We start from the raw sequence: 23,733 nt of genomic DNA, 5'->3' as shown, positions 1-23,733 counted from the left end.
CATCGTAGAATTTATGGAAACAAACGAACGGTTTGTAACCAGAACATTTGACGCGTCATTTACAAATGACTCTTACGATGCTTTGTGGGTAAGCCTTGTAGAAAAGCTCAACTCTTGTGGTGGGGGAGCGGCCAAAGAAGTAAAACAGTGGAAGAAAGTAAGTTTTAATTTTAAAAATAGTCATTTTATTACATATATAATATTTACAGAGTTTGACAGACTGGAAGTCTGCAACTAGGGCCAAGGCTCACAAAATCCAGAAGGCAATTGAGGAAGGTGTTGCAAATCCTGGACAGTTTTCTCCGATTGAGCAGCGCTTAGTTCATGTTTTGGGTTTAGGTGGAACATTTGGCCACAGAGAAGTCCCAGAAGCGGGTTTTGGTGACATAATTGCAGTAATGGATGAAACTTTAGCTTCTCTTACCTACAGTCCCACAGTTTCTTCTATTTTGGCCCCTGCGTATTCAGTCCCTTCTGCCAATACTTCTCCGTTGCAACCCGGTCGATCTCCCCGACTGAATCAGTCTCTCCAACCAAATAATTCTCTGGGAGATAGGCAATCCCCAGCTGCATCTGTCAGGCCACTGCCTTCTCTAATACTAGGCCTAGAAATGTCGGCCGTGCCAATTTTTTTATTGACATTTTCTATCTGACAAGTTTTCACGTTAGAGGACGCTTTCCTGGGTTTTTTATTTCGGGTTGCGCAATTTCTAGGCAATCGGAGACTGTAGGGAATGGCGGATTGTGCTTGCTGATGAATTTATCGCTGCTTAATCAGGTATTTTTGCATTCATACTTTAAATTTCTTATAAAATAATATTTTTGAAATATATAAAAAGCATACGTAATATTTATACAGGCATACTACTAAATTAAAATTGAATTTAATTGATATTATCAAAACTTATTTGTGTAAGCCTTGGCAATAACCAACTAACATGTTAATTTATTTTCATTAAAGACACTTTGTTTTCTACTGTGGAAACTAAAGAAGAAAAATGGTTAACGTATGCATTATAAAGGGTTGCAAAAAGGATGGAAGTCAAACCACAACAGTAAGCCTCCATTCTTTCCCTAAAAATAAGCAACTACGAGAAAAATGGCAAGATATTATCAAATGTAAAGTCTATGAAAATTCAAGAATTGGCAGCAAACATTTCAAAGATAGGGACTTCAATATTTCAACTAGTAGTATAAAAAGATTATTACCGAATGCCATTCCATCGGTCTTTAATGGCGAGCCATTGGTAAAGAAATCAAAGCTAGACATTGAAAACACACCCACCAAAGTCAATCCAAAGAATCAGCCTATTTTAATTCCTAGTCATATTTCCGTCTCGAAAAATCGTAATTGCACAAATGTTAATAAGGAATCAAAGCTATACCAAGAAGAAAATACTCAGAAGAGATCACCTCTTGTACAAACTCAAGCCTTAACTATTAAAAGCCAACAGAGCAACAATAATGGTGCTATATCACGAAAAATATTATTTTCTTGAAAACCTTATCGAGTAAGCGGATTTAAACATCAGTCCAACTTCAATGAAGAGATCGAAAATCATACTAGATATACTATCTCCAAAAAATTTAACCAGAAAAGCCGAAAATGTTTTGAAAGATATTCGTGATGTGCATAGTCAAGAATACTGTGATATACAGCTAAATTGTGATCCAACCCCTAGTACTTTTCCAAGAATTGACCAAGTTCCTAATGAAACTCCCAACTTTATTAATACTCAAAATGTTGGTATTCAAGTATCAAGTATAAATCAAAACAGAAAGTCAAAAAAACCAACGTCATCCCGTAAACGCGAGGACGAATTATTGCCAAACTTAAAAAAAAATTAGAAAAAGCGCATGCACGTCCTAAAAAACTTGAGGCAAAATTGAAAGATTTTAAAAGTAACACTACGGTATTGGGGAAAAATGTATTACCGCAAATAACAAAATTTAACAATGCAATAGTTAATGGAAGTCTCGGTTGTTTTTCTTTGGTAAAAAAAGCTAAGTTTACAGATGCAACAATAAGAGTAAGTGTGTTGTGGAACCAGAAATCACCCGCTCCTTATAGGTACGTAAGATAACTTCAAATACTTCATTTGCCTCACCCCAAGACAATTAAACGCTACCTTGGGAGTACATCAGGTGAAACGGGGGTAACTTCACTAGTCAAATTTAGACTGAAAGAGGAATACAAAAAATTAGAAAAAGATCACCAAAAACTAGGATCATTGATATTTGATGAAATGGCAATAAAGGCAAAATACCTTTACGATCGGAAGCTTGATTTGTTCTTTGGTGAAAATGATGTATCTAGAGAAGAGCTTGGAGTGAGTGAATCTTTAGCTACCCATTTACTCTGCTTCTACTACCAAAGCATTTCATCAGATTTCAGAATGCCAGTGGCATATTTTTTTGTTTCGAAATTAACCGGAGAAAGTCAGTACGAAATGATGTGCAATGTAATAAAGGAAGTGGAAAATGAAGGTTTTCAAGTACTCCGTCTAGTTGGTGACAATGCCAAAATAAATGTATCTACTTTCCAAAAGTTATCAAAAACGTATATTCTAGAGCCAGTGGTTGAGCATCCGCACGATAGAGAACGAAAGCTCTTCCTTGCTTTTGATCAAAGCCACATTTTAAAAAAATTTCGAAACCTTTTTCTTGGTAGATACTAGATTTTAAAAGGCTTAATCATTTCATCCACATTTGTTGAAAGATTATATACACTTCAGAAACATAATATTATTAAACTTGTTCGAAATTTAACCCGAAAACATGTCTTTCTGACAAATGTAGAGAAAATGAATGTCCTTAGGGCTATTCAGCTTTTTTCACCCGAAATGACAGCGGCTCTGAAAACTATAATGAAGTTGAATTACTGTGATGCAACTGAACGATAAGATTTAGAAGCTACAATATATTATATGGAATTAGTATCTAAATGGTTCGACATTCACAATGTTCGTAGCCTACAGCAAGGGATTTTCACAAGAAATGACAATAAATTACCATTTTTCGAAGTTACGGATGAAAGGTTGGAATGGCTTGAAAATGAGTTCATCCCTATCATGGAGATGGTACACGCAAATGCTACCCTAAAAGAGGAAAGATTAAGTGAAGAGACTTTTGGAGCAGTTATATTAACTACAAAATCTACTATCGCTCTCATAAAATACTTGCTGGAAATAAACTTTCATTTGGTTTTAACTAGCAAGCTCTCTAGTGATGCTATTGAAATGTTTTTTAGCCACCTTCGTCCAAAAGGTGGCTATAATGACATGATGGATGCCAGGGCCTGTACCACTGCTATAGAAAACTCACTTAAAATTGGAATTATTAAACCTTCAAGATTTGGAAATGCGTACACTCAGCCAGAACAAAATGAACACTTTCATACAACTATAAAGGCATTCCAGTCGCTGGTGCCTTTCCGAAGGACTCTCACTGCTAGTGACCTAGATACTAAGATAAACGAAATTCCGAATATAGTTAAGAACATCCTTTTGCGTATTAATAATTTGAATCCTCGAGAATCGTGTAAGCTCTCATTACGTAATACTGCTGTAGCCTTAGTTGGAGGGTATATAGTGAGAATAGCTGAAGAAAATAGTCAGCGTGAAATGTGTATCGGACGTCTTTCTCAACCAAGATCGAACTCTTCTGTTTGTAGTTTAGTTAACTTTCTGGATCGAGGCGGCTTGAGGTATCCTAGTCATTACTTGATTAACATTTTAGGTATTATTACCGACTTTGTAAGAGAAGCAATGCCCTATGTTTGTAAAAAAGGATCTTTAAAGATCCTAATATATTTCATTCAACCCTTTGTCACAAAATCTCTCAAGTGCGACTGTGATAGTTACGTTATTCTCAGTGAAATTTTACTAGCTAAATTTGTTCGCCCATTGTTGGATAATTACGGCAAAGATCTTACTTAGAGGCCTGCGCCGCCGCTAAACGCCGCCGCCGATTGTTCGGAAATCGGCGCCCGCCGCCGCCGCCGCCGATACTAAGAACGGCGCGCCGCCGGTTTTTTTTTCTTTATAGACTTTTTTTGGTATATTAAGCTTGGTTTTCATTTACGCGAAAATAACTACATTGGAACACGACGTCGAACGTCAAATTTTGGTTTTCGGATTTCGGTCGACGCAGAGTAATAGCATTTTCACTTCGCGTCAATAGATTCCAGCATTGCTATCTTGGCTATAGAGAGAGTCACTAATATAACCAAGGCTTATCCATATTTTAATTATCTTTAAATTTAAATGTTGCTTGGTTTATCGATATGTTTTCTAAAATTGCATTATAATAATCAATGGCGGACTGGGTTTAATTTTTTTGGTTGCTACTTTAACGCTACCATGTTTACGGAGGCCCACTTCGTGAACGGTCCATGGGATCCACGCCATCGGGCAGGTTACCTCTATGGAAAATCCGAGACTGATAATAATTTTTTACTTGAAATTCAATAAATGAAGCATTTGATATACTGCATTTTAGACGTCCAATACGTTTATAAAATCACATCATAATATCTTAAATTCTATTTAAATGGAAAATAACATATCAAAATAGCAATATGTATGTTCACCGTGCGATGATAACCTTCGGCAGCAAAAATGATATTATTCGTAACTCGGATTTATTTCTGATTGATATCTTTACCCTTCCATTCTTGGCCTTAGAAGTTTTACCTTTCATTTTGTTATTCCTATATTTCTGCCTTGTGACGCTAGAAGTTCGGTTTGTTCGGGTTTCTAAAAGAAACCCAGACATCGCGAACATGTACGGAGTACCTACCTCCACGATTGGTTAGCGCTGGGAACTTAGCCACAGAACTAATTAAATTTGGAAAATTCCTTTTGGCCTACTATAAATAGATCTAAATTGTATTCTGGTACACCTAAATTTTAATTTCAATTTGTTTTCCTATGCAAAATGGTACACGTTTACTTTTCTAACAGTGCACATCATATTTTTTTCAGTATAAATTTCTTTAGATATGCATATATCACTTCATTCCAGAAGATTAAAGCTCCATCAAGTGTTCTATAAAACCTACCTTAAAAGCAGCGAATATTTAATGGTGAGATAACCGTGTACCTGTTAGCCTTAAGCCAAACACTTTTAATTGGTTTTTACTATTTTTTTCTAGTTTCTAATTCCAAGGAAAGATAGTTCTATGACTGAAGTTACCAACACTAACCTATCATGGAGGTAGGTACTCCGTACATGTTCGCGATGTCTGGGTTCCTTTTAGAAACCCGAACAAACCGAACTTCTAGCGTCACAAGGCAGAAATATAGGAATAACAAAATGAAAGGTAAAACTTCTAAGGCCAAGAATGGAAGGGTAAAGATATCAAGTGCCAAATGGCACTGTCATACACCCTTACCATACTCAACTTTAGAAGAAACATTTTCATCTTATTATACATACACTTCTGCCAAGTAACCCTTAAAAGGGCCTTTTTTTCTTGCCTACAATTGAAAGCGACATCTTATCAAACTGTCCCTGACAGCTTGACCACGTCGACTCCAATTTTCTGGTGCTGGTGGTTCTCTTGGGGGAGGTGGCACTTGATCATCTGGGGGCAAGGGTAAATTTGCCAACTCATCATCATCCCCAGTATACCCTTTCAAGCGCCGGATGTTATGGAGCACACAGCAGGCATTTACGATACAGCCAGCAAAGGCAGGATCATAATGGAGTGTCCGGTCTTTTAATAGACATCTAAATGTCTACTTTAGCACTCCATTGCACCACTCAATGACATTGCGGGCTGCCTTCTGCTTCTTGGTATAACTTTCTTCTGGTGTACCACGTTCTGGTCTTAATACAGGGGTCATTAACCACGGTAGTTGAGGATACCCACTGTCTCCTACAATATTGGATTGTAAAATCTATTTTGGAGTTTCATATGCTTAGTTTTAAACAAGGTAAGTGAAAAATTAAAAAAAAATTATTTTGTAGAATCTTTTACAAATTCATTAATAAAGTTTTGAAAAGAAAAATAGTTGTTTTTTCTCTTACCTATTATACCTAGACACCCTCATACCTACCATTATATTGAGAAGTTAATACCCAAAACTTACCTAGCAACCAAGAACTCTGGAGATCATTCCTAAGGTAACTTTTTTCAAGATATCTTGAAAGCATTGATGCCTTGTATATGTGGGCATCATGAGTACGCCCAGGAAACTTGGCGTTGACATTCAAAATTACCAAATCACAATCGCAAACCTAAAAACAATGTAAAATATATATAAATATATATATATATATATATATATATATATATATATATGCTTATAAAGCTTACCAATGGCACATTTAAGGAATGGTATCCTTTCCTGGTAATGTACAAATGTTCACGATAATTTGGAACAACAATTGCAATGTGCGTGCAATCTATTGCAGCAATAGCCCCGGAAATCTGGTCTTCTCCATAAATCTATACGCATTGTTAAATAAATATTTATCTACTGTGAGAAGATTGGGTAATTACCTCAACTTTGTGGCTTCCCTTTCCACTTTATTCAATGGAAATTTTATCCATTTTGGCATTAAAACAGTGGCATTAAAAGGCTGGGTCCCCGGGGCGGCGGCAGTGTTTTGTGACACCCCCCAGGACCGTACAGAAGTTTTCACTTCCGTCTTCTTCAAGTTTAATCGTTCTGATTTGCACCCCCCCCCCTCGAGCTTCTTCGATGGCACCCCTGGCTACTCTGGTTACTGGGGCGGACCGCCCCCTTCGCCCCCTTACGCCACCACTGCATAAAATGCTGTTTATTGCATCGGTTACTTGATGCAGACAGCGACTGACCGTTGCCTGACTGACATCAAGAAACAAATCTTGGCCAATCGCTTTCTGGTAACAACCAACAGCATAAAATCGAACAGCCACTAACACCTAATGAACCATATCATTATCTACAGGGAGATCCGTACCTCTTACGTTGGACGCGTTTGACTCTAACGTCGCTTTTAGATTCTCATAAATGTCTATTATTAAAAACTTATCTAGGTGAAATAAACTTCTAAACTGATGTTCCGAAAGTTCAAAAGCTTTAGAACGGTCCCTAAGAACGCGTTCTCTCCTTAAACTCTTATTTTCTTCAATCTCAGCGAGACGCAAAACTTAAAACACCCGAGCTGTAAAGCTGCCATTTTGAAAATACCGCGATTCGAAGAGAAAAATTACGTCATAACGACAAGAAAACGCGATTCCGACACCCCATACCATGTCGTTATAATTCGGTGGCGATACGGCGATGTCGAAGTGAATTTTGGAGACAAGAATAAGGTTTTCGCCGGTCGATGTCGTTATGGCGATATTTTATCGATTTCGCCATAACGACATGGCTATCGCCAAGACAAGAATAGGCCCCCTGGATATGACTTCATACAAAAAGTTTCGCTCTCGCCGTCTAAGGCGGATTAATACTATTTTACGCCAGAATTGAAGCTGACTATCGCAGGTACATACGACCTTAAAGGGGATCTGCCGTGATTAAAAAGAGTTCAATTAATTTCAGACGTAATATTCGCGATATCTTTAAAATTTGCTTTCTAAAATTAATTGGTAATTCAATAATTCAGTTTTATTTATTATGTAAATAATTATTAGTTCAATTTGTATTAGAATAACAATTTGATCTCGCAATGCAATATTGGGCCAAGGCTTGACTGAACCGACTTTTCAGTTGCGCTTTTTTACCCTGTGTCGATTGTGGTTTTAATACAACTGCTAACTGGGCTGCAGTTTTTTTCACGGCATTTAATATTTTCAACTTAATATCTAAATTAACTAAAACTTAATTAACCTCACGCCAAACAGATACCATTTTCACTATAATAATGAATAACACCGGGACCGGGTTGACCTTCTGATTGTACTACTTTTCTTTAAAAATCACGTGATTTAGCGATTCGAGTTCTTATTGGATAATCAAAATTAAGCATTGCCTGCTATTATTTAAGCTTAAAAAATATCATGACAAGCATAGCCAAAGTTACGAAACCAAGCGGGAGCGATACTTTTTGTATGAAGCCATAGCCACTTTTGGTACTCTCATCAAAAACATCGATGAGTAATCGATGCCAACAATTTGCTACTGTACGATTTCTCGCGTTTACAGTTTAATTATATAACAGTAGTTTTAATCAACAATAGTCAAAGTCCTATCAATTAATTGGAATGCCTCAGCTACTGCAATGGCCGTTTTCGCTTTTTTAATAAAAGACTGATCGTTGCAACAATAAATAATAAGGTCGCCAACAATTTCGTCATTAACTAACTCATTAATTATTGAAAATAATATTTTTGGCTTCCTCTGATTTTCAGTAACTTTCTACATCAAGTAAAAACATGTTTCCCAGATTTGCGTTTCTGAACGTACCCTTGGATTCGAAAGTACTAGTTAAATGTTTTATCAATGAACGTTTTTTTTATACTATATAGATATATTAAACATAGTGCATAATGCCTATTGTGGTTATTTTATCACATTAGCCTCGAGATTAAATAAGGAATATAAAAATAATGAGTAAATAGCCAGACTGCAACCAGTGCCATTAATTTATACAGACTACGTACTATAGGCGGACGTAGAAAAGTGTGCTTGTAATAAGCAATACGTGGTTGACTAACTTTTTTCATTATAAGCTGATACCATAAATAGCGTAATAACAATAATTATGTCAATTAGGAAAAAGTACTAGCTAACTGCTTTTCTGAATTATGGCGTAATCAAGGTTTAGTTCAGCACAGAGCCTCCTGGTGTCTAAATACACCCAAGGCGAAATAATACTACTACCAAAGATAATGTAGATTCGAATAGTTCTTTTTATAAAGTAACGTGAGAGATAAGTGAGTGCGTCTACCGATAAGGGGGCACCTGCGGGCGGGGGAAACGGGGGTGAAACAGGCCCCTGTAGGGGCCCCCATTTTGCGTACATTTCCGGCGGGGTCAAAAGGTTAGGTCAAAAGGTTAGCTTATTTACGAGGTTAGATGATTTACGATGTTACCCTGGGTCAATAGGCTATCTATGGCGGTGTGGACACGATGCAAACAGCCGTTAAATAGGGGAAATAGGGGTGAAACAGGCCCCTGTAGGGGTCCCATTTTGCGTACATTTTCGGCAGGTCAAAAGGTTAGGTCAATAGGTTAGATGATTTACGATGTTACCCTGGGTCAATAGGTTATCTATGGCGGTGTGGACAACGATGTTATGCAAACAGCCCGTTAAATGGGCCCGTCATAGTTAATATCTGGCGTGGTAACCCATTTTAGGTCAAAAGGTTAGCTGATTTACGAGGTTAGATGATTTACGATGTTATAACCCATAAAACCCAGGTGTTAACCCATTTTAGGTCAGTAGGTTATCTGCCCCTATTCGGCAGACGGTGTGGACAACGATGTTATGCAAACAGCCGTTAAATAGTTTCAGTCATAGTGAATGTCGGGCCTAGGGCACCTGTCTTTCGAGCTGGTAATAAATAGTTCAATGGGTTTTCGCCGACAAACACTTTCAAACACTTTCGGGCCCCTAAGAGTTGTAAAAGGGTACCGTAAAATAGCGGGTGGTCATCGGTAAAAGTGTTTTGGAAAAAAAGAGCAGAGTGTATACAAATTATAAGGTTTTATTATTGCTCCCAATCGCTAGAAATTGGCTTTTTTTTCCATTCACTATAAATCGCAGCAGTTTGCCAGAATTAGTTTTATCTCTCCGAAATAATTAATGTACCCAAAATTGGACCGCCAGTTTATTATTCTTTTTAGGGGGATCTCTATGGGCGTTTAACATTACAATAAAGCTAAAAGGTCCAGTTTGGGGTACATTTGGTCCAAAATGGGGTACATAGGGGCGAAAATGGTGACTTTGGTCGTTTTTAGGGTACATTGGGTCCATTTGGGTCCATTTTTGGGTACATCCGAATTGCAATTGGAAAACGAAGAGCCGTAATTTGTTCCACCCATCCCTAAACTCCTTAAATTTATTGCTATAATTTATTTATCGCTGGCGAACCCTAGAATATAATTAATAAGGACAAGTTATTTAAATTTAATTTAGAACTTTTGTTTACATGATTACGACTAATCCGATATGATATATAATCCGTTTAAATCGTAATTTATCTATATAATTGTAATTAATTCGACATTTTAAAGGGTTGAAACGAACTACCTTCTGCAACTTGTATAAATAATTTAATTAAAAGTGCTAACTCACGTATTTGTAGTGTCTAGCCGCAGTATCGTCTGACATACGAGGGACAGCGACTTCCCACCCCACCACACCCCACAGTCGCATTCGAATCTTCTTTAACTAAGAACTATCTGCATAATTAATTTTTATAAAGTAAAAAAATATCCTTATTAATAGTTAATTAATAAGACATATAAATAATTATGCTTTATATGCTTTACGTAATGTGTTTACTTCTATATTAAGCTATTTTATATTTGTTCCCAGTGGCCGTATAAATCATCCCAGGCGCGCGAAGACATTTCAAAGACCTGGTGTGTGATTTTATTGCATAGAGCTACAGATATATCGAGCTCAGACGTAAAACCCGTAGTAACGAAAAGCTCGGATGAAAGTGAATACCGAGGGTTAACTTTCCGCTGAGTCGGATCAAATTTAGACATTTTAGTAGGCCCAGGAACGTTATCTACACAGCTTCGTTTAGACATGATGCTCGAGAAACGGTTTGTAGTGTACTGCCGATGGATGACGGGGATGAATCCCTTATATAGCGATAATAATTTGATGACGTAATCAGGATGACGTAATGGGTTGACTCAATGACTCACGCGATTAGTCAAATTTTGCGGTGTTTTGTGTATAGCGACGGCCATATTGGTAAACCAAAGAGATAGAAATTCTACAAGTCCCATTAAAAGTAAAATCAACGCGATTAGTAATGCGTTTTTAGGATTGTTCGCGATAAGGCGAGTAACGGGAAAGGCGGGATCGTCCCTATTCGGTAGGGCTGGTGGAATCATCTGACATGATGTTATGCAAACAGCCAGTAGCTATAAACCCGAGTAATGGGCCCCCTACGGCATCTGTCAAACACTTTTTTCCACGTGCGAGTGGTGTTATGAAATAAATCCAAATAGTTCAATGGGTCGAGCCTTTTGTGTATCTATTCATAACTATTTTCACCGACAAACACTTTCCCCGTGTAACATTATTTTCAAACACTTTTACGATGCGCAAAGCTATCCGTCTTACGGAATATCGGCCCTAAGGGGTAAAGGGTAGATAGAGGATGGCCCTTGCCCCCAGCGCGTAAAATAGACACAGCGGGTGTCCCCTCTCGCTAGCTAAAAGTGTCGTTTTTACATCAGGTGTGGATTCTTCGCGCTAAAATGGTTATAACAAACGATTGTTCCCACCAAAAATGTAAAATCCATCTCCGCTGTTCTCGGATGAGGACGTAGCCATTTAAGTTTTTATCAATTTTTATATTTTTAGCTTGGCGATGTATTCCAAAATTAAATGGTAACCACGTATGCGTTACAATTTCAAGATGCAAGATACTCGAGAATGGTAAAATAGTCTATATTTAAAGTTAAAATGCGAAAACTATATTTGTATAGTCGAAATTTATTTTAACGTATTAAAATAAAAATTCATCTTTCTGACAAGAGTCTTACCCATCATACATACACCATCTAATCTGGAATCTATGTTTAACAATTGGAGGAATTCGTGTTTACGATAGGCTCTTTTTTAACGTAACTTAGTACATTAATTGAGTATTTTGAAATATTTTAATATCGGAATTTTTTTTGATGTATTAAAAGTAGAGTTAAGATGCTTTTATAGTATTTTCTATGTATTAGCATATCTGAACTTGCGGTTCAATTTTGGGTACATGGACCACTTACACGCTAATGATATTCAAATGAAGTTTAAAAATATTTCCATTTGAACGAGTCCCTCTTTTTATATCAGCAAAGTACTGAACGATTCTATCTTATGGATTTAAATAGTTCTAACAATAGTACAACTACAACATTTGAGAAAGACACTTTTCCCATTGTGAAAGTGGAATACAAAATAAGAATCACTTCAATTTAAAACGCACTTTAAATTTAAGTATAGACTATTTTACCATTCTCGAGTAACTCTTTTTTTTCTTTAAAAGCTGAAGAAATATTAGAAACGACATCAGTGATCAATTAATTGTTTCCGAGTATGACAGACGATTTTTGATATTAAAGAGTCATTTTTCAAAAGTAAGATTGTTTTCGGTTATTTTTTTTTAAAGCTAGCTTAGAAATCACATTATTTTTATATATAATTATTTAGTTGTAATGTTAATTCTTAATTACTGGTAGCCTTCACTAGAAACTATTATAAGAATTATATATGAATTTATAACCAAGCGTGTATTTACCACTAGTGAATGCAATATCAGTCGAAGAATTGAAGAAAGACGGAATCACGTCATTATTAAGAACTGGTGACTACTTCTGTATATATTGTGACGGTTCAGTTTTTCATGTTCCAACTGTCGGACGGCTAGCATGGTACTGTGACGGATACTCAATCTGTTTGAAGTACCGTAAAGCTGTTTATTTCCAATCAAAAAGAATTCTAAGTATAAGAATTCCTCCAGGTGTATTAAAAGCGTTACCACGCATATATTTGTGTTTAAATTGTGATATGTTGGGCACTAAGAGAGCAGCCAATTTGTCATATTGCGAAGTAACTGGTGGATGTTGTGTATTTCCAAAAATTAAAAAATAATAATAGTATGTGTGTGTTTTTCTATTATTTTTCCACCTATATTTGGCGTATTGAAAGCTATTTTAACGTATTGAACGTAGAGTCAGGGGTTTTTATAGTATTTTACTACCTATATTTACATTTTGGAAAGCTATTTAAACGTATTGAGCGTAAAGAGTATTTTGCATTATTTATGGTAATAAAAGGTAATTATTGTAGAAAATAAAAGATATTTTAATTAAAACATTTCGGTGATCTATTCCAAAATTAAATGATAACCCCGTATGCGTAACAATTTCAATATGCAAGATACTCGAGAATGGTAAAATAGTCTATATTTAAAGTTAAAATGCGAAAACTATATTTGTAGTGTTCAATTTAAAAGAAAATTACTTCAGCTTTTAAATAAGATTTTTTTTCTGTATCTACCCTATATCATTTACATATTATTTTTTTATTCTAATTTAACCATAACTTTAAAAACGTTGCCCGTCTGAATAGCTGTGTAGAGTACTATTAACAGAGATAAATATTTCTGGGTTCAGTTAATGTGATGATTCGAGTGAAAAATTTGAATATGTTAAAGTTATTGGATTGAAGGAAACTTCAGTGTTTTCAGAGTGATAATTAAGGGAAGTTGCCGTACAATATAGTTGAAAATTATCTTTTTAAGTCTGTGTCCACCCATTGATTATGTTAGGAAGTGAAAAAATTTCATTTAGCAAGCTTTTCTTCAATTTCGGTATCCACCCTGTATCATTTAAAAGCTCAAGCATTGTTTTTATCAAGTTAATTTCAAAAATATCTTAAAACAAGCTTCCCTAAGTCTGACTAGCTCTGTAGGGTAATAATAAAATAGCTAAATATTTTTTGGGTTTAATACTTGTGATGCTTAGTGAAAATTTTCCATATATTACAGTATTAGGTTGGCTAATTATTTTTTTCACCTGCTACCATTCTCAACGGGTGAACATAGAATAACAAAGATAATTGTCCAATATATTTAAAGCCAACTTTCCTTACATTTCACTATGAAAACACTGAAGCTTCTTTCAATGCGATAACTTTATTACATGCATTTTTTTTCCAGAATTACAATTATTGAATCGAAAAAAATATGGAACCACCCTAGAATTAACCAACACAGGTATTCAGAAGAGATGGTGTTCAATTTAAAAAAATTACTTTTTTTGGATCCACCCTATATCAGTTATATAAAACCTGAAATTATTTATTTTTTTGAATTCTAATTTAACCATCACTTTAAAAACGGTAACTTCCCTTAAATTTCAAACTGAAAACACTAAAGTTTCATGCAATCCAATAACTTTGACTTTTGAAATTTTTTCACTCAGAATCATCACATTAAATGGGAGCCACTCTGTATCGTAAAATTAAAAGCTCAAGCAATTTTTTTTCCAAATTCATTTTTAACTTATCTTAAAACACGCTTCCCTAAGTCTGACTAGCTCTGTAGGTTAATAATAAAATAGCTAAATATTTTTTGGATTCAATAATTTTGATTCTGAGTGAAATATTTGCATATATTACAGTATTAGTTTGACTTATTAATTTTTTTTCATCTGCTACCATACTCAATGGGTGAACATAGAATAATAAAGGTAATTTTCCACTATATTTAAAGCCAACTTCCCTTACATTTCACTATGAAAACACTGAAGCTTCTTTCAATTCGATAACTTTATTACATGCATTTTTTCCCAGAATTACGATTATGGAATCGAAAAAAAATATGTGACCACCTTAGAATTACCCAACACAGGTATTCGAAAGAGATGGTGTTCAATTTAAAAAAAAATTACTTTTTTTGGATCCACCCTATATCAGTTATATAAGACCTGAAATTATTTATTTTTTACAATTCTAATTTAACCATCACTTTAATAAGGGTAACTTCCCTTAAATTTCAAACTGAAAACACTAAAGTTTCATGCAATTCAATAACTTTGACTTTTGAAAATTTTTCACTCAGAATCATCACATTAAATGGGAGCCACTCTGTATCGTAAAATTAAAAACTCAAGCATTGTTTTTATCAAGTTAATTTTAAACATATCTTAAAACACGCTTCCCTAAGTCTGACTAGCTCTGTAGGTTAATAATAAAATAGCTAAATATTTTTTGGGAGTCAATAATTTTGATTCTGAGTGAAATATTTGCATATATTACAGTATTAGTTTGGCTAATTAATTTTTTTTCATCTGCTACCATACTCAATGGGTGAACATAGAATAACAAGGGTAATTTTCCATTATATTTAAAACCAACTTCCCTTACATTTCACTATGGAAACACTGAAGCTTCTTTCAATGCGATAACTTAATGACATGCAATTTTTTTGCCCAGAATTACAATAATTGAACCGAAAAATTATCCAACTCGGCTTATTACGCGGATAATACAGAAATATAAATTACTTGATCAAAACGTTTTACGAATAATTTTGAGAGCTTTATCTATTGAATAAAAGTTAACCATCCCCAACCTCAAAGGTGGTATCGCGCTTAGATAGAAGACCCGATATGTTCGCGAATTCCGACAACGACCATAATTTCAAACTATGTTTTTTATATTTTTTATTTCTTTCTTTCTTTTATTTTGTTTAATTATATATATTTAAAATTGAAGCTGAAACAAATTTTAAAATGACTTTGGTTTCCCATAAGACATGCTACCCTCCCCACCTCGCCGTCTTGCGCGCGTGCGCTGATTTCCCCTGGGGGGACGCGGTCTGGGGCGCGGATTTCTTGGGGGGGGGGGGGGGCGGTCGGTGGGCGCGTCGCGGTCAATTTAAAAATCAAATAAAAACATAGATTTAAGTGTTTTGCGCGGTTAATTTGAATTTGAAACATGGATTTGAGTGTTTTGACGTCATAGAATATTCGTTGTTAAAGTAACGTAGAATGGAAATATTTTTAAACTTTATTTTAATATCATTGTAGTACTTAAATATGCTTGGCACTTGACCCTATATCACGAGTATTTCTTAAAACGACTATACATTTAAACTCTACTTTTTACGCGGCAAAATACAATTCCGATATTCAAATATTTAAAAATACTTAATGAAAAGAGACTTTAACCGTTTTTAAAATTCACAATATATTTATGCCATCCCGATTCTCTTTGAGCTACGGAATAATATTTCTGGGTTTAAACCCCCCAAAATGACGTAATCTATAAAAATGACGTAATCTATAAAAATGACGTAATTTAAAAATGACTCACTAAAGATGACGTAATCTACACCATGAAACGTAAAGATTACGTAGATGCGTTGTGGTTTTCATAAGCCAGCCGCTATGGGAAAGAGGAAGATGTCTCCGCTTAGTGTACCCAAGAAATGCTGGATATGCGCGGAAATATACCGGTCCGTGAGAGGTTTCAAACAACATTTAATGACTCATTTATCGTGTAATACAATGAAAGAAGATTCGGATCTGGCGTGTGATTGTGATGCGAGTGAATCTCTCCATTACACGGAGGTCGAGGAAATGTCAGATGATAAAATTATCGATTATCTTAACGAACTTATTGGGGAATGTAAAAAGCGCGGTGCCACAATGGAATCAACCGAGTCAACTACATCTAACCTGCCAGCCGAATTAAAAATGCCGACTGAAAAGGAAATGGCTGCTCTGATTTATTTTCAAGAATATTGTAAAACTAATCAAATTCATAATATTAAAACCGCTGTAAAGAAAATGTGAATAAACGTTTTTATATTGAATACATTGTTATTTTTAAAGGTGACCGTATAAAGTAAATTTTACATTTGGGTAAATTGACACTTAATATTTTTAAAATTCTAAAAAACGTTTATAATATTTTTCCAACGTGGGCGAATGAATGGACACAATGAACTATTAATTACGTAATCTAAAAAATGACGCGAGCAATGAGAAATAACGAGTCGGATTTATAAGATAATAAAAAATATTTATTTTTACAAAAAAATTATATAAGATGATATATTACAAAAATTATTTTTCTTTTACGAGTCAAATAAAAATATTATAGTGCGATACAAAAAAAAATTAAAATGGACATCGTATTTGGTTGTCTATTTCAGCGCGGTTCTGGGTAATCCAGTCGGCGAAAAGTAGACTTCGTTCCAAAGAACACGGTTGTCGGGTGTTTAGAGTTTGATGTCTGAATAGACATTTCACTGGCGGGGGCGTATCAAAAGTCACAGCTCGGGGACAGTCAAAAGTTTCCAAATCGTATATGGTGGTCTCAATATAATCGGCTAAAAATTTACACTTTACGTCTCCTTTTGTAAAAATCATATCAGCACTCGAAACATCTGATATAAGGCAGGCGGGTAGTTTATAATAGGGGAGATACCCCGCGGTCCAGCAAATACCGTGAAGGTTCCTAGACATCCAGCCGTTTTGTCTTTTAATGGCGTTCGTAAGTTGTTGTACTGGATAGGGTTGTTCGAAAGTCCAAGCTTAAACGGCGGGATGGGTCGATACTGTTGATATAGCTAGTTCCTTCACGACAATGTCGGGGGGCTCTCCGCCGGAGCGCGAGGCGGATTTTCCTAGTAGAAAGTCAAATTCGACAACGGCCATTCTCGCCATGCCACCGACACGATACTGAGGGTTTAGTTATGAATAAAACGGGGTATAGTCGCGCGACGGGAATTTATACTCCGTTTATGATGACGTAACACTAGCCTTTGAGGAAAAACGCGCGCGGCTAAAGAACAGTAGCCTCCACTAAATGTATGCATAAATATTTTTTCGTCCCAAAGTTCCCCCCGACCGCGCCCCCCCGAGAAATCCGCGCCCCAGACTGCGCCCCCCCAGGGGAAATCAGCGCACGCGCGCAAGACGGCGAGGTGGGGAGGGTAGCATGTCTTATGGGAAACCAAAGTCATTTTAAAATTTGTTTCAGCTTCAATTTTAAATATATATAATTAAACAAAATAAAAGAAAGAAAGAAATAAAAAATATAAAAAACATAGTTTGAAATTATGGTCGTTGTCGGAATTCGCGAACATATCGGGTCTTCTATCTAAGCGCGATACCACCTTTGAGGTTGGGGATGGTTAACTTTTATTCAATAGATAAAGCTCTCAAAATTATTCGTAAAACGTTTTGATCAAGTAATTTATATTTCTGTATTATCCGCGTAATAAGCCGAGTTGGATAATTTTTCGATTCAATTATTGTAATTCTGGGCAAAAAAATTGCATGTCATTAAGTTATCGCATTGAAAGAAGCTTCAGTGTTTCCATAGTGAAATGTAAGGGAAGTTGGTTTTAAATATAATGGAAAATTACCCTTGTTATTCTATGTTCACCCATTGAGTATGGTAGCAGATGAAAAAAAATTAATTAGCCAAACTAATACTGTAATATATGCAAATATTTCACTCAGAATCAAAATTATTGACTCCCAAAAAATATTTAGCTATTTTATTATTAACCTACAGAGCTAGTCAGACTTAGGGAAGCGTGTTTTAAGATATGTTTAAAATTAACTTGATAAAAACAATGCTTGAGTTTTTAATTTTACGATACAGAGTGGCTCCCATTTAATGTGATGATTCTGAGTGAAAATTTTTCAAAAGTCAAAGTTATTGAATTGCATGAAACTTTAGTGTTTTCAGTTTGAAATTTAAGGGAAGTTACCGTTTTTAAAGTGATGGTTAAATTAGAATTCAAAAAAATAAATAATTTCAGGTTTTATATAACTGATATAGGGTGGATCCAAAAAAAAGTAATTTTTTTAAATTGAACACCATCTCTTCTGAATACCTGTGTTGGTTAATTCTAGGGTGGTTCCATATTTTTTTCGATTCAATAATTGTAATTCTGGAAAAAAAATGCATGTAATAAAGTTATCGCATTGAAAGAAGCTTCAGTGTTTTCATAGTGAAATGTAAGGAAAGTTGGCTTTAAATATATTGGACAATTATCTTTGTTATTCTATGTTCACCCGTTGAGAATGGTAGCAGGTGAAAAAAATAATTAGCCAACCTAATACTGTAATATATGGAAAATTTTCACTAAGCATCACAAGTATTAAACCCAAAAAATATTTAGCTATTTTATTATTACCCTACAGAGCTAGTCAGACTTAGGGAAGCTTTTTTTAAGATATTTTTGAAATTAACTTGATAAAAACAATGCTTGAGCTTTTAAATGATACAGGGTGGATACCGAAATTGAAGAAAAGCTTGCTAAATGAAATTTTTTCACTTCCTAACATAATCAATGGGTGGACACAGACTTAAAAAGATAATTTTCAACTATATTGTACGGCAACTTCCCCGAGGGGCTGATCACTCCGCGTAATCGGTGTACAGAGCCGTACCTTTGACTGTACTAATGGGACTACGCGTAATCTTTGAAGTCCCTGCCTTTTTCAGTGGTAATCTAAGCGTAGTCCGGTGTACAGACTTTCTAAGAGTGGTTAGCCCCTCGAACTTCCCTTAATTATCACTCTGAAAACACTGAAGTTTCCTTCAATCCAATAACTTTAACATATTAAAATTTTTCACTCGAATCATCACATTAACTGAACCCAGAAATATTTATCTCTGTTAATAGTACTCTACACAGCTATTCAGACGGGCAACGTTTTTAAAGTTATGGTTAAATTAGAATAAAAAAATAATATGTAAATGATATAGGGTAGATACAGAAAAAAAATCTTATTTAAAAGCTGAAGTAATTTTCTTTTAAATTGAACACTACAAATATAGTTTTCGCATTTTAACTTTAAATATAGACTATTTTACCATTCTCGAGTATCTTGCATATTGAAATTGTTACGCATACGGGGTTACCATTTAATTTTGGAATAGATCACCGAAATGTTTTAATTAAAATATCTTTTATTTTCTAAAATAATTACCTTTTATTACCATAAATAATGCAAAATACTCTGTACGCTCAATACGTTTAAATAGCTTTCCAAAATGTAAATATAGGTAGTAAAATACTATAAAAACCCCTGACTCTACGTTCAATACGTTAAAATAGCTTTCAATACGCCAAATATAGGTGGAAAAATAATAGAAAAACACACACATACTATTATTATTTTTTAATTTTTGGAAATACACAACATCCACCAGTTACTTCGCAGTATGACAAATTGGCTGCTCTCTTAGTGCCCAACATATCACAATTTAAACACAAATATATGCGTGGTAACGCTTTTAATACACCTGGAGGAATTCTTATACTTAGAATTCTTTTTGATTGGAAATAAACAGCTTTACGGTACTTCAAACAGATTGAGTATCCGTCACAGTACCATGCTAGCCGTCCGACAGTTGGAACATGAAAAACTGAACCGTCACAATATATACAGAAGTAGTCACCAGTTCTTAATAATGACGTGATTCCGTCTTTCTTCAATTCTTCGACTGATATTGCATTCACTAGTGGTAAATACACGCTTGGTTATAAATTCATATATAATTCTTATAATAGTTTCTAGTGAAGGCTACCAGTAATTAAGAATTAACATTACAACTAAATAATTATATATAAAAATAATGTGATTTCTAAGCTAGCTTTAAAAAAAAATAACCGAAAACAATCTTACTTTTGAAAAATGACTCTTTAATATCAAAAATCGTCTGTCATACTCGGAAACAATTAATTGATCACTGATGTCGTTTCTAATATTTCTTCAGCTTTTAAAGAAAAAAAAGAGTTACTCGAGAATGGTAAAATAGTCTATACTTAAATTTAAAGTGCGTTTTAAATTGAAGTGATTCTTATTTTGTATTCCACTTTCACAATGGGAAAAGTGTCTTTCTCAAATGTTGTAGTTGTACTATTGTTAGAACTATTTAAATCCATAAGATAGAATCGTTCAGTACTTTGCTGATATAAAAAGAGGGACTCGTTCAAATGGAAATATTTTTAAACTTCATTTGAATATCATTAGCGTGTAAGTGGTCCATGTACCCAAAATTGAACCGCAAGTTCAGATATGCTAATACATAGAAAATACTATAAAAGCATCTTAACTCTACTTTTAATACATCAAAAAAAATTCCGATATTAAAATATTTCAAAATACTCAATTAATGTACTAAGTTACGTTAAAAAAGAGCCTATCGTAAACACGAATTCCTCCAATTGTTAAACATAGATTCCAGATTAGATGGTGTAAGTAGGAGTGTCTAACGTCTTTGGCACTTTTCAATGTACAGGTAGAAAGGGGGTCGGCACCGGAAATCCCCGCTTCCTTCCCCCTTCCGGCAGGTGGCGCGGGGGGGCGTCGGCATTTTCCTCCCCTCGGGGTCATTGACCCCCGCTGAGTGGCGCGCGCTGATTGGTAACTACGCGGCGCGGGGAGCACGTGGTTACTACGCGTGTACTGCGCGCTTATTGGCTGGCGCGGCGCGTGTACTGCGCGCTAATTGGCTGACTCGAAATTGTTCAAAATGGCGCCGATTGGCTGGTGTTTTGGCGCGAAAAGGGGTCAGTACTCCTTTAAAGGAATTCCCAGGCTCGCTATACTCGGGCATTGTTAAAGTGGTGACAGGTTTGATTGATTGAGCAGGTGTAGAAATAACTTAGCGGCGCAAATACCTTTAGTGACAATACCGAGAGAAAAACCTATTAATTATGTCATCGAATTAAATTGAGTCGCGCTGGAAATGCGTTAGTGAACAATCCTTTCGCATAGTCATGGTAGAACCGGTTCATTCCGCTTTCGTTAAGTAATTAATCATTTTGACAAATTGACAATAGGACTGTCACGCGATTATTTTGTTCTTTCCCCCCTTACCTTGTGGGTATAAAAGAAACCGCGCAACGGTCAATTTCGCAGAAGCGACGTACACCGCCCTCACTATCCCCGACGACCAATCAGCAAGATGGTAATTATGTTTTTGAAATTTTTTTAAGCGAGATTAGTTTTTAATCTCTATATGTCTTAGGCAGCCCGAGACGACATTAAGCTCGATTATGACACTCCCCCAACAGCACCAGTGAAGTTGCCCGAAGTATACGCTAGAAAATCAAAAGTCGGCGAAGTAATTAAAAAAAATAAACCTCGACAATTATTCGCTGGGAAAGGGGCTAACCAAGACCAAGAAAAATTAACAAAGAATACCACTTGGCACGATATTGTATTAGAATTCTCCGAGATCGGAGATTTGGGCGTTAAAATAACGACCTTTGACCAAAAAATATATATAGATATAAGGCGTTACGCCACGCACGTAGCATCCAGTCTTCCGCAACCGACTAAACAGGGTGTATGCGTTAAACTAGAATCAGGACCCCAGCTTAAAGCAGCCTTAGAAGACGTCAAGGACCTAGACGCCGTTTACCTAATTGAGGGTGATAAATTAGAAATTCGCCATAGCCAGGCCACCGGTCACACTTGCTTGACCAAAAATTCTGGTTCCTCATTTGCAAAATCGCTGACCCTATACGGCAGAAGAGACATTCACGACGTCCTGCGGTTATTGAGGGAAGTGACTCAACGCTACGACGAAATTCGTAAATTACAATGACTCAAGAAGCCCCTCTCGATTTAAGCACCAGGTTTCGACCTGATAACTATTATTCGGTTACTAAAATTATCTCTCGGACTTCCAAAAAATACAAATGTAAAACTTTAGAATTCAAGTGCGAGTTCAAAAACTTGGACGATCTCAACCACGCGCGAATAGAAACCCAATTAAACGAAATTTTCCAATCCCTATTAAACGAAATTAGCGATGAAAATCAGGGTTATAGTCGTATCAGAATAGCGGTCAGTTCGGACGAACTCGAAGAGCCCATTAATTTCCAATTTATGAACCTAAACGAGTTGACGGCCGATAGAATTTTAAGCGGTATCGAGCAGGTAGCCCAGTCCCATAAAAATTTATACTTTGAAGCTCCCCTAAAATTCGACATAATTCTTCTGCAAGACACCAATATGAGTGGTATTCGAAAAAGTATTCGTAACAGGACTATTGAGTGCTTAGATAATTACATTGAACAGGGCAATACCTTTATCCCGATTCGCAATTCTGATAATCTGTGCTTTGCGAGGGCGGTAGCGGTAGGACAATGCCTAGCTGACTACCAAGAATTAAAAAATAAAGGCCAATCCAAAAATTTTAATATGCATGATCTAAAGTACATTCGTAATGTTAACCGTCCAAAACAAAAAAAGCGGCCTTAGCATTACACAGATTATCAAAAGTTCGCCCAGGTCCTGTTGAAATAAAAGACATTCCTAAATTCCAAAATGTCTTGCCAGATTATCAAATTATCCTACTCGATTCCGATTCCAATTTTGACCCCATTTATTTAGGCCACTTTCAACCCAAAAAAATCTTTCTCCTTAAATTAGGAAACCACGTCCACGTAGTGAGGTCTTACGCCGCCATGTTCGGGGGAATAGGGTACTGTCCATTTTGTTTGAAAGTTTTTGGGAATAGCAAAGAAAAAAAACAGCACAATTGCGAGGGGGGCGTTAGCTGTAAGCGGTGTCTCAACACGAATGTTTCCCATACCGAAACTAGTCAACGTTGCGCCAACTGCTTTAGATATTTTGCGGGGAATACGTGCTTCCAAAAGCATATAGAATTAGGGACGTGCGACAAGCTCAAACGTTGCCTAACTTGCGGTAAAGAGTTTGAAGGGGACCACGTATGCGATTTGACATGTCATTACTGCAAAATTGAGCACCCGAAAAATGCGTGTTTTGTTCAACCTATCACGTTACCAGAAAATTCCACCAGAATCCTTTACTTTGATTTTGAAACTTTAGTCGACAATGACGAGATTAAACCCGTTCTGCTCATTACAGCTATGCAAGACAGTCCGTACTCTGAAACGTACGACTACCGTACATTTACCGGCTTTAATTGCGTCGAGACGTTTTTAGATTACTTATTGGAGAGTCAGGTCGTTGCAAAAAAGGGTAAAACCAAATATTCAAAGGTCGAACCAGTTTTTAAAAACATTACGTGCATTTCGCATTTTGG

The sequence above is a fragment of the Leiobunum rupestre genome, chromosome 1 (genome assembly GCF_980474605.1).
Source record: "Leiobunum rupestre chromosome 1, qqLeiRupe1.1.hap1, whole genome shotgun sequence".
In the NCBI taxonomy this organism is placed as follows: Eukaryota; Metazoa; Arthropoda; class Arachnida; order Opiliones; family Sclerosomatidae; genus Leiobunum; species Leiobunum rupestre.
The sequence above is the reverse complement of the archived record's forward strand: the minus strand, read 5'-3'. Positions refer to the sequence as shown.